This window comes from Peromyscus maniculatus, chromosome 16 (assembly GCF_049852395.1).
Source record: "Peromyscus maniculatus bairdii isolate BWxNUB_F1_BW_parent chromosome 16, HU_Pman_BW_mat_3.1, whole genome shotgun sequence".
Classification (NCBI taxonomy): Eukaryota; Metazoa; Chordata; class Mammalia; order Rodentia; family Cricetidae; genus Peromyscus; species Peromyscus maniculatus.
Window position 1 is genome coordinate 29,021,359 of NC_134867.1, and position 12,989 is coordinate 29,034,347.

General features: G+C 39.2%; 1 long non-coding RNA gene across 1 annotated transcript; it reads right to left on the reverse strand.

Moving 5' to 3' along the window:
* Positions 1-486: 486 nt before the first annotated feature.
* LOC121823148 (uncharacterized) lies at positions 487-5,919 on the reverse strand. Its single transcript, XR_013045015.1, has 2 exons — positions 4,646-5,919; positions 487-1,028 (listed from the first exon to the last, which is right to left on the reverse strand). It is a non-coding gene; the product is annotated as an uncharacterized LOC121823148 (long non-coding RNA).
* Between the last annotated feature and the right edge of the window lie 7,070 nt (positions 5,920-12,989).

A 12,989-nucleotide genomic window follows, 5' to 3' on the forward strand; every position in this document is an offset into this window, starting at 1 on the left:
TCTGAGTTCCTATCTTTCACTTTTATGTAATAGTTTTTCAACTGATTTTGGTTGGCCAATTTAAAAATGAATGTCTACACCCTGTGAGTCTTCACTGATACTTCTGAGTGGACATGAAAAACAAAACAAAACTAAAAAAAAAAAAAAAAAAAAAAAAAGAACCAAGGGCTGGAATAACTCAGTAATTCAGAGTTACAGAGGACCCAAGTTTGGTTTCCAGTATCCATATCAGAGAACTCAAAATTCTATAACTACGGCTCCAGGGAATTTGATATTCTCTCTCTCTCTCTCTCTCTCTCTTTCTCTCTCTCTCTCTCTCTCTCTCTCTCTCTCACACACACACACACACACACACACACACACACACATACACACACACACACACAATTAAACATAAAAATAAAATCCTAAAAAAATTAAATCTAAACTTTCACATTTTTTAATTGATCATAATATTTTTAGGAGAAACAGACAAAGCACCTTCCCCAAGATTCAAGTTCTGTTTAATTCAAATTCATTGACATTGCTGATAATAAAATCTATCCTAATTTAATTCATTAACCCTTTACATTTAAAAGGAGTATTTTTTAAAAATAGTATACAGCATGGCTGTGAGCAAGGGACTAAGAGTCTTGTGTGTTCAAGACTCCTTCTAACAATCGGAGATTAGGGTTCTATCAAATCTCTGTATGCTGGTGCAAGTCATACACAGTCACTGTTTTAAGCAACAGTGGTACCATGCTGGCTGGGTCCTTAGGTGCAGAAAGCACCCTGGTTTTGCAGTTTCACAATATCTCTTAGTCATGTCAAGAATTGGAAGCAGATGATTAAATAAAAATGTGCGTCCCAGAACATGCTTTTTAATCACATTACATGCATTGGCTAAGACTGTAACTTGACCATCGGGCACTGCGTCAACTGAGGAAGTGCAGGAAGAGTAAGATGAACACAATCAGGTATCAGGAGAAGGAAGATGCTGGGCGCCCTGGAGCCACAGCCCATGCCATTCAGAATGGTATTAGTGGAATCTGCCAGTACAAAATAACAATGTACAAATCAGAAGGACAATCTTAGGATTGTATTTCTGAATCACACAACCTACAGGCGTTCTCATAGGAATTGCTAATGCCTATGACTAACATCCATTGGGATTTTTTTTTCTAATAATATTGGAAACTAACCCTCAAAATGTAAAATTCAAAACCTTTTTAGCAGATCTTCTTGACAGCCTTATAAGAAATGCATAAAGAAGTTAGTTGTATGAAATCAGGATTCCCTAAGTGGGCGTGGAACAAGTCTGAGGCTCATAATTAATTCTTCCTATTCTCTTTCTGTCACTCATGACTATATCATACTATTACCATTTGTTATAGATTTTTACTTCGAATGGTTATGATCAATTAATGAATATTTATTGAGCACCTTTTTTATGTTTGGTGAATTTCCATCAATAGATAGAGTACTTTTCTCATGGAATTATAAATATATTATGAAGTAGATAACTAACAGAAAAATAATTATGTACTAACTCAGGTGGGCAGGTCCTTGGGAAATACAATAAAGGGAGAGATGTAGGCAGACCTTTCTGTCCCACCAGCCAGCTCCCAAATAAATGACATGGAGACTTATTAATTATAAGTGCTCAGCTGATAGTTTAGGCTTGTTACTAAGCTTATACAACTTGACCCATTTTTATCAATCTACATGTTGCCATATGACTTGTGGCATTTACCTGTCCTCTTGCATGTCTTGTTCCCTTCCTGTCTGTTGGGCGACCCTTCTTCTCCCCAGCGTTCTCTTAGTCTGGCTCTCCCACCTAGCTATTGACCAGCTGGCTCTTTATTAAACCAACAATAGCCGGGCAGTGGTGGCGCACGCCTTTAATCCCAGCACTCGGGAGGCAGAGCCAGGCGGATCTCTGTGAGTTCGAGGCCAGCCTGGGCTACCAAGTGAGTTCTAGGAAAGGCGCAAAGCTACACAGAGAAACCCTGTCTCGAAAAAACAAAACAAACAAACAAACAAACAACAAAAAAAAAAACCAACGAGAGCAACACATCTTCACAGTGTACAAAAGGATTATTCTACAGCAGAGAGAGGACTGGGATGAAGCAGTGATAGTGGTGATGGTGTATGATCCAGAATGGCCAAGGAAGGTATCTCTGACAAAGGGTCTTTTAAACAGCAACATGGAGAAAGTTGGTCTGCAGGTCTATTAGTTGGGTTTCTCGCTGTTGTGAAAAAAATACTTGACCAAAGCAGTGTAAGAGAGGGATGCTACATTGGTTCATAGTTTGAGACTCTAGTCCATCAATACAGCATGAAGGGGATAGAAAGAGAGAGAGAAGTGCTTTTAATTTCTTCAGCTCTGAACCCCAGAGTATGGGATAGTGCCACCCATATTTAGGGTTGATCTTCCTTCTTTAGAAACAGCTTCATGACAGTCTAAATTCTGTCATGCTGACAATGAAGATTAACCATCATAGGGTAAGGATCTAGTGTCAGTGCTCAGGACACAGATGAAAGAATTAAGGCTACAGCATGGTGGGATATTTGAGGAGGAACAAGAAGATGATTAAGGTATGTGCAATGATTAAGGTAGAGTGGGGAAAATGTACACCACACAAAAGGTCAGAAGAAGACTTTGGATCATACCCTGGGACACAGGAAGCCTTTGACCATTGGTATCCTTTCCCACTTCCCATCCCATCATGACTTAACAGCATAGTAGCAAGAGGTCCTTTCTTCATGGCCCTCTGAGACTCCATTCCCTAATACATATTTTAAGTTGCCAATATAACTAGTTTTCTTAATCCCAGGCTGGATCATGATTCTCCGGTTAAAAGCATCCTACAATAGAAGACCTTCCAAATCAAAGTCAAATCACTCCAAGGGTAATCAAACCTACATAGTCAGACTCTCTGGAGAATACAGATGATCTAAACAATGCATTTCAGAGAACTTATTAATGGCATCAATTACAAAGACTGGACAAAGGTGGGTTTTGAGCAAGAGATAATTTAGTACCATGGGATTGGAAAAGGTGGGGGGTAGTTTTCTCTTGATGTAAATTAAACTACGTTACTCCAGAGGATCTGTAAAGTTCAAATCCCAAGCATTTCAGAATGTTTTTCTTACTTGATGTAGAATGTATGTCCAGGGAATTAGTTCAGATAAAGCCATACTGCAGTAAGGTAGGATTTTAATCCAAACTGACTAAAGTCCTTATGAGAAGAGGAAAAGAGACACTGATAGACAGATGGCCATATGATGGCAAAGACAGAGATAGGCAAGTACTTAGTAAGTGTTCTACTGCTGAGAAGAGACACCATGACCACTGAAATTCTTATAAAGGAAAACATTTAGTTGGGGCTTGCTTACAGTTTCAGAGGTTTAGTTCATTATCATGATGGTGCTGAAGAAGCAGCCTAGAGTTCTATATCTGGATTTGCAGGCAGCAGGAAGAAGATACTGAGCCTGGCTTAGGCTCTTGAAACCTCAAAGCCTGCTTGCTCCCCAGTGACATACTTTCTCCAACAAGGCTACACCTCCTAATCCCTCTCAAGTAGTGCCTCTCCCTGATGACCAAGCATTCAAATATATGAGCCTATGGGGGCCATTCTTATTCAAACTACCACAGCAAAGAATGTCAAGGATCATTAGCATCACCAAAGGTGAGAAGAGGGAAGGAAATATAACCATCCATACTTGGGTTTCAGCCAACATCATGAGTCTAGACTTGTAATTTCGGAACCACGAAACAACAGATTTCTAGAACTTTGAGGCATTCCATTTACTGCAGTACTTAAATGTTTGTTGCTACTATGAGAGCCTCAGGAAGGTGTCTTAGACACAGAGGCGCTACTTGGCCTTTGTCAGAAGACAAAGACAGCTTACAGGGATTTGTTAGGTTAGGAACTAGACAAGTAAACACCCCCAGTCCTTTCATCACCTGTCAGTCAGTTCCCTTGGATGAATTGGAAGGAAGAAGGCAAGGGAAGTTTCTGACCTGTGATGCTCTGGGCCAATATCCAGAAAACCAAAGGGTAGACAAGAGAAGAAATAGGACAGAGAACAGCCAACACAACTATCCTGCCCAAAGTCTCCAGATACCTTTGTGTCTTCTGTGTGCTCTGCGAAACACATGATCAGTCCCTAGAGCTGCTGCTAGCTGCCACTTAAGTCATCTTATTTGCTGTCACTGTGGGCTTACTCCTGTAACCTCATTTTTCAATCATTCGCTGCCTTTTCCACCTTTTCCGACTCCATAAAATTTGCCATGACAGAAGTCACCAGGAACTGATGTTCCCACAGGACTGAGTGTGTAGTTCAATGTTCACACCCACAAAATCTGTCTGATGTCTTCATTGTCCATGTATCTTACTCCTGAAGAATCGTATTCATCAGGGGTCTGATTGAGTTATAGCCACCAAGTATAAGCCCTATCTATGCATATCAGGATGTTATGCACAAAAGACATATGAGCAAGTTGATTGAATAGGAAATTATAATTCTAGTAATGAAATGAACTCTAGAACAATTCAGTTGGATCTGCCCATATTGCAGAAGTGAAAACTGAGGCCTACAGAGTGAGGGCAAATGGATAACTAATAGAAAACAGGACTGTGTTACAGACAAACCTACTTACCTTAGTACTTATCCCACAGGATTATGGAACAGAAGTGATTCCCCTAAAGTTCACTGGAGCTGCATCAGAGTCATATAAATACCAGAAAATGTAAATGAGTCATGAATGTGTGAATAAAAAGCTGTTTTTGATACTTGCATATTGAGAAATTTAAATAAAAGTATTTGAGAAAATATTTTGAGCTATATTGATGCCACAGTATTTGAGAAACAGCTTGTGGCATTTAACATCCCCCAAAGGCAGCTGGGTTTTTCCCATTCCAACTTGGTAGCAGTGTGTTAAGAGATAAATAGATAAAAATTATTTGGCATAATTTTAAAATAAATTTAGCTGGATGGCTTAAACTGTTGGCTTAAAAACTTTCAGAACCATTTCATTCTCTTGCTAGATTTTTGTCAAGCAAAAGATAACCAACTTCAAGTAGCCATTCTATCAGAAATGAAGTTTTCTTTTCTAGACCATCTGAGAAAATGAACTTTCCCTTGTGACAAGAACCAAGTAATTCATTTTCGCTCATATTTTCCTGTCTTTATCTTGAATTGGCAGGTACCCTATCTTCCCAGTGACACCCTTCCGCTTGGGACAAGGAAGCAACTGAGAACCTACAAGGACCAATGAACTTCTGCTTGTCAAAGTATTGTCATTCAGGAGGTTCTTAAGAGAATCCTTGAGATAAACAATTCTCTAGATGGACACAGAGCTTGGCAAAGCAGACTGCTGTCAGTTATGATTGATGACAATGAAGAGCTAAATGCAGATAAAACCATCAGTAAGAAAGACAAATAGAGCCAAGGGGCCCAGGCAGAGTCACTGATTATCCTCTGCCGATGGGACTGGCAGAGACAGTGCTCCAGTCTCTCAGAAATGAAAAATGACAACATAGATGGAATACGGGGAACCATATGGCCAACCGAGAAGCTCACCCAAGCCTCCATGTTCAGGTTTTACTTGAGGTCAATAATGTAGACATAGTTGATCACCCATGTAGTTGACCTCACTTTCTAACTTGTCACAGCTGAAGCTGACACCACATGACTCAAAGCCCTTACCATAAATCATATTGTTAGCATATACTGTGTTGCATGGACTAAAGATTCCCCCCAACCCTCTAGTGACTAAAGATAGGTCTAGTGGACCAGTTCCAAGGCTGAGAGACTGCTTCTCAGGAGACTGTGGGTAAAGGCAAAGCTATTCTTCAGACAAAGTTAGTGCTTTACAAGTATGTCTTATAAATCTACATATTAAGTTTTAACAGACTGTATGCTTGCTCTCTGTCTATCTCTCCTCTGCTTCTCCTCCTCCTGCGCCCACCCCCCCATTTCTTCCTTATCCCCACTACATCCTTAAGACTTACTGGGATTGGTTAGAATTGATCAGATTCTTGTTCCTAGGTTATTTTCTATGGCATTCTTTAAGACACAAAACATTTCTAATAATAATCAGGACCAAACAACCATAGTAGCTTGTATGGTGCCCATGTAATTCCTTCAAGAATTTTCAACAGTACATCATGCTCCTGCAAGTTTGTCATAGCTCTTAAGGATCTCTTGTTATAGTTTGGAGATTACAATTCTACATGATGCTTAAGTCACTACAGAATAACATTCTGCCATTGCTTCTTTCTAAATATATGCAGAAGGTTAGCTACCAGGTTTCCATATTTAGGTAAAACCTACTTGGGACAGTTTGGTATATTTCATACATGGAACAAAGTCAAGAATTTAAAAAAAAAAAACTGGGGAAGAGGATTATTTTCTCCATTGAACACATTTGTAAACTTCAGAGTTTCCCACAGTATCTAACAGACATATCTGCTGAGTCAGCAAAAGAACCAGACCTTGCTGCCTTTATATGAACATGCATGCAAACAACTATCTTTAATATCTAGCCCATTTTTTTGTTCTTAGGGATGAAACTGTTTCACTTTTATTTTTTAAAAAGAATGTTTTCCCATTGCATACATTATAAATGCAGAAACAGAGACCTGTCAGCATGAACTGAAAAATATTAACTATGACTGAGTTTAGCTGATCAGAATACTACGATGAATAGTTAGTTAAAGAGAAAACTCAGGAAAGATGAGGAAGTGATAGTGTCTGTGATGGTTTGAATAAGAAGGGCTCCCAAAGGGCTGGAGAGGTGGCTCAGCAGTTAAGAGCACTGGCTGCTCTTCCAGAGGTCCTGAGTTCAATTCCCAGCAACCACATGGTGGCTCACAACCATCTGTAATGAGATCTGATTCCCTCTTCTAGCAGTTGTACATGCAGACAGCACTCATATAAAAAAATATAATTTTTTTTTTTTTTTTATAAAAAAAGGGTCCCCATAGCCTCTTATATTTGAAAGCTTAGCCATCAGGGAGTAGCACTAATTGAGGATTAGAAGGATTAGGAGCTGTGGCCTTGTTAGAGGAAGTTTGTCTTTCACTGGGGGTAGGGGTAGTGAGGTTTCAAAAGCCCACACCAGGCCCAGTCTCCACTCCCCCCACCCCACCCCAGGCCTGTGGATCAGGATGTAGCTCTCAGATAATTCTCCAGCACCATACCTGCCTGCCCTGCCACCATGTTCTCTGACATGATGATAATGGACTAACCCTCTGAAAATGTAAGTGAGCCCCCAGTTAAATGTTTTCTTTCATAAGAGTTGCCGTGATCATGGTGTCTCTTCACAGCATTAGAACTCTGGCTGTCCTGGAACTCTCTTTGTAGACCAGAATGGCCTTGAAAGATCCGCCTGCCTCTGCCTCTGTCTCCTGAGTGCTGGGATTAAAGGTGTGCGCCACCACTGCCCGGTTGGATTTTTCTTCAGGGGTTTAGGTGGGAAAAGAAGACAGAGCCGTTTGTATTTCTCTTAAGCACTCAATGCCCTTTTCTTCATGATTCCAAGATCTCTTCCTCCACAGAGGAAGAGCAGATAATAGGAGAGGAGGCCCCAGATTCCATTGTATGAACTACAAAGACATTCTACCCCTTCAGCCACTTCTGGAAACAAAGTTTAGTTAAATAATTGGTTTCTTTGTGCCTCTTTCAATAGTTAAGGGACTGTTCTGTAGACAGACAAATCCACTATTTTACATATAATTGTTTTCCAATATTCCTCTACAACAGTTCAAAAGAATTTCATTTTAGCTTTCATTATGTACAACTAAAGTGATTTAGTTTCTAAGTTACCACATCAATTTTTTTTCTAATTAGCTAATTTTAGATTTTTAAATAATCTAATATCTGGCTAACATTTTTAAAGGGAGTTCCAAAAAAAACCATATTTAAAGGAAAACATTTAGTAATGACAAAAAGCCATTGATGGTGGCAGTCATAGGTTCTGGATCAGACATGAATTCTAAATTTGAGTTCAGATATTAAAGGTAGAGGCTTATGGGAACTGTTTAGTTCAGGTTAGGACATGCTGAGAGTTGAAAGTGGTACAGGCAGACATTAATGACACTTTTGTTGTAGTAACAGCCACATACAATTTGTCTGCAGATGGTCTGAGTTGGGACAATATTAACCTCGTGGTATGTCTATTGAATTCCTGTTATATAGTAACAATTTTTTAATCAATCTTTAAAAAAAAAGAAGAAATTCCATCTGTACAGTTACCACTGGCACTTCATGAATTTTGGAGAAACTGAGGAGAAAAACTACTATTATAGCATTGCATTGTAGTCAGACTTTTCTGTGGGCTGCCAGCTCAAAAATAATGACATCAAGACTTTTATTAATTATGAAAGCTTGGCCATTAGCTTAGGCTTGTCCCACTAGTTCTTATAATTTAAGTTAACCCATTTATATTAATCTACATTCTGCCACGTGGCATTACCTCATCTCTCTACTGCCCATCCTGCTTCCTCCACATCTGCCTGGCAACTCTGTCTTTCTTCTTCCCAGAGTTCTCTTATCCCCAGAAATTCTGCCTAACCTCTTCCTGCCTAGCTATTGTCCATTCAGCTCTTTTTTACAATCACATCAATTACACCAAACACAGCAACACATCTTCACACAGTGTACAAATATTTCACAACATTTCCCCCTTTTTGTCTAAATAAAAAGGGAAGGTTTTAACTCTAACATATTAAAACTATATACAATAAGAACAATTATCAAGTAAGGGTTACATTAGCAATGTCCAGTCCATTTGTATTTGGCAAATTTGAAGACAATACTCTAATATCTATCTTATTTTGATGAGTCAAAAGCTTTATACCTAAACCATTATTTTATCATAACTTGTATTATCATCCTAAAAATATCTTTTTAGACCTTAAAACATTTCTTAGATAAACAACTTAAGCTTTTATGTTTTTCAACCTTATAAACTTTACATCATTTGTGTAAGTTTTTCTCAATTTGCTAACAAGGAAAACTGTATAACTATCTAGTCTTCAATTTCCATCAAAGACCCAAGAAAGATAAAATTATTACTTGAGTAAACAGGAAGGTCAGAGCAAACAACTTGCAAAACTATATAAATGACAAAGACAGTTGGCGGCCTGCACAGTCACCCAGGGTTCCTCTGCAACACTGGGGGCATTTCTGTGAAGCAGGAATGTTGAAGGCTTGTCCTGCTTTGTCTTGGTAAGGTTTGGCAGTTGCCTTCCTTACTGTCTGGCTTGTCCAATTTGTACAGTATTCTGTCAGAGTGGAGGCAAGGGCAGTTTCTTGTCTAATGGTTAACTTTGTCACAATGAAAACAAATTCCATATAGAGGTTCTTTGATACCCATTATCCTTTTTTGAAGTAAATTGGTGCCGCCATGACAGAAATGTTTCACTGTCATGAAAAGCCTTATGTTATTAAAACATCTTAAATGACACATTTTGTAGGTCTCTGAAGTGTTTGAAGACAATATGTCTCTAAAATATATCTGTTTGACTTTGAAAACATATCCAACATGGTCACAAATTTGATTGTTAGATAACTAACTACTGACCTGTGTTTCTTAATTATCCTAAATAGTTTGTAATAATAACTTTCAAGGACTAGAAAATTTATATTACATTGTTAAATGAGCTGCATAAGTACTATACTTTAAACAAGAGCAGAACATATATACAATATAACAAAAATAACCTTAAATTATATCAATATAGAAAAATCGATATCAATGTTAAATATTTGAGATTAATAGTTGCTTTTTAGATTAAAGTAGATTCAATAATCTATCTTTTACCCTATCATTTCTATATCCTCCCTTTTCTTTTCAGAAATAGATCTTTGAATCTAATCTCCTTCACTCAGCTTTCTCTTCGAACATGACCAACAACAATTTGTAACCAAACCCCTAAAATGATGATAAACATCCACAACCCACTGAACAACCAAAAACCATCTACTCCAACTCTTGGGAATGTGGGCATCATGTTCTCTAGACTGCTTCCTGCTATCTGAGAAAACTGTGATAGTGGTCAAGACCTGGGAGAACTAGCTGTATCATTTGTTGTCCAGTCTCTGTGTGATGGGAAAGTGCAGGGCTTATCTGAAGTCCTGGCTGGAGTAGTGTGTGAGGCTGGACCATCTCAGCTAGTAGCTCTGAAGTTATTCTGGATGCAGAATTTTGAGGAAACTGCAACAGAGGTATTCTGAGAGGCTAGATTACTTGGGCTACTTGTCTTCGTTGGTGTCTAGTCCTTTTTTTTTTTTTTCTGAAAACACACAAACTCTTAAAGGTAACATGTATGCCTGTATTAGCACAAGTTTGGTATGTGCAATATGCACAAGTCAGCTAAAGATAATTGTTTGTTTGTTTTTTGTTTGAGCAGGTAAAAGGCATCTGTTAACTTTACAAGTCTGTTTGGATTGTATAACCAAACCTCTATCCATGCCATATGAAAAGATGGCATGCAATAATAAGTCATGAGGACTCTGTAGCCAACAATATTTATCATGTCTCACCAGTCTCAGAGCTGTTCCCATGTCAAGGGATCAGCATATATATCACCTGTTCTGTAGTTTTTCTTTTTTCTTCTTCATGTCTGTAGCCAAGACTTTCAGGAGGTCTCCCCAGATCAAATCTGATCTTCATTAACTTTGAAGAGATCATAGCTTTTTGTTTCCTATGTAAACAAAGTCAAACCTCTCCCCGCAATGCAGTATGTTTTCTGACTTCCATTCTGAAGTTAAGACATTTTAAAAATATATAGTTTGGTTTAATTTAGTAGTTCCCATAATCCAGTGTCTCTCAGCAGCTATTGTTTTTGTACTTTAGCATTTAAAAAATTCAAAGTCAACAAAGCCATAAATTCAAAGTGAAGAAAAAAAACACAGGATCCAGACATCTTGTGTATTTTCCATTGTTATGTGGCTTTTTCCTTTTATATTACTTTACTCTCTCTTTAAAGACTTTACTATTTTTAAATTATTTATTTATTTATTTTTGGTAGCTGTCTTCTTTTCTTTCTTCAGCATCTAAGATCATTTTTTAAGCATACTATATCTGTTCAGAGGTTTTCTCAGTCTGGACCTGACTTTCTGCACATCTTCAGTGTTTTTCTGACCACATAAGGTGAACTTTTTCTCCCTGTCCTAATTGCCTGCTCCCAAATAATGGGCAGCTGCTTCCCAAATATCTGACTCGGAGACTTAATATAAATTATAAATGCTTGGCCAATAGCTCAGGCTTGTTACTAACTAGCTTTTAAAATTTAACCCATTTCTATTAATCTATGTGCTGCTCCAAGGCTTTTACCTTTATCTCATTTTGTGTTTCCATCTCATTTTCCATCTGGCTGGTGCCTCTCTGACTCTACCCTTCCTCATCCCATCATTCTCAGTTTGGCTCTCTTGCCTAACTTTATCCTGTTCAACTATTGGCTGGTCCATTTGTTTATGAAACCAGTCATAGCAACATATATTTACAAAGTGGACAGAAGGATTACTCTATAGCATACATACTATATCGGTTCAGAGGTTTTCTCAGTCTGGACCTGACTTTGTGTGCATCTTCAGTGTTTTTCTGATCCTGTGAGCCAAACCTTAAATGGCCACACCAGCCTCAGTGCAGCTCTGCTTATGTTGCTGGTGGCTGGTTGGTGAGAGTTGAGCCTCATGCCTGTGGGCCCCAGCCTAGAGCATCGTCCATCAGCCCCAGCTCTGGGAAGTTTTTGGGTGCACACTACAGCAGGCATTTCTACCTAGTCTCCCACCACAGAGTAGTGCCGTCAGCTCATAGCAGGGCCTCTTAAAGGAGTTGTGTCCTTGTATGCTGCCACAAGCACCCAAGACCAGGGTCGCTAGGAAGCCACCATCTCCTCTGAGTTTGGAACCTTTTTTTTCAGGTTCTATGGTCATTCGGCACCAAATGTAGCAAGCTTTCTTGTTGGACTATCTTTGGATACCTAGCCCTCAAATAATGACATGGAGTCTTGTTATTAATTATAAAGCCTCAGCCATTAGCTTAGGCTTTTTCCCAACTGGCTCTTATAACTTAAATTAACCCATTTATATTAATCTACATTCTGCCATGTAGCTTTACCTCATCTCTGTACTGCCATTTCTGCTTCCTCTGAGTCTGGCTGGTGACTCTGCCTTTCTTCCCAGAGTTCTCTCTGTCCCTAGAAATCCCGCCCAACCTCTTCCTGCCTAGCTATTGGCTACTCAGCTCTACATTACACCAATCACAGTAACACATCTTCACACCGTGTACAAATATCCCACAACATTGCATCGTGACTTGTTTTTATACTGTTGGGGCCCTGTGGGTCTCAGAACCAATTCTAGGGGGTGCCAGGCCCAGGACTCAGGCAAGTGTGGATTTATCTGGAGGAAGGAGATGGGATAGCATGTACCTATGATCAGAAATGGCAGAAGCATCCAGCAGGAAGAAGTCATGATAAAGAAATGTCAATGAGAATGGGCGTCTTCAAGAGTCCCAGTAGGTCATCCGTTCTCCTGTCTGGGCTTCACTGCTGACCGTTTACTTTTGAGGTGGGTACTGAGGATTGACGTTGGGTCTCCATGCTCCGACTGACTGAGCTATCTCTCCAGGCCACTTGAGTACCATTTAATCTTCAAAATAAGAATTCTTCAGCCTTTAATCCCAGCACTCCAGAGACAGAGGCCGGCGGATCTCTGTGAGTTCAAGGCCAGCTTGGTGTACAGAGCAAGTTCCAGGACAGCCAGGGCTACACAGAGAAACCCTGGAACAAGAAAACCAAAACAAAACAAAGAATTCTTCATTCTCGGGTCATACTAATGAGTGCTAGGGCATTTGTTAGTGATGCAACTCAAGCTGCCCAGGTGTACCTTGGATTCCACTGCTTGGCCAGTACTGAATTCTTAGTCACCTTGTAGCATTTTCATCTGCTTTGGAAAATATTTTAGAACAACTCAATAACAACTTCAAGTTT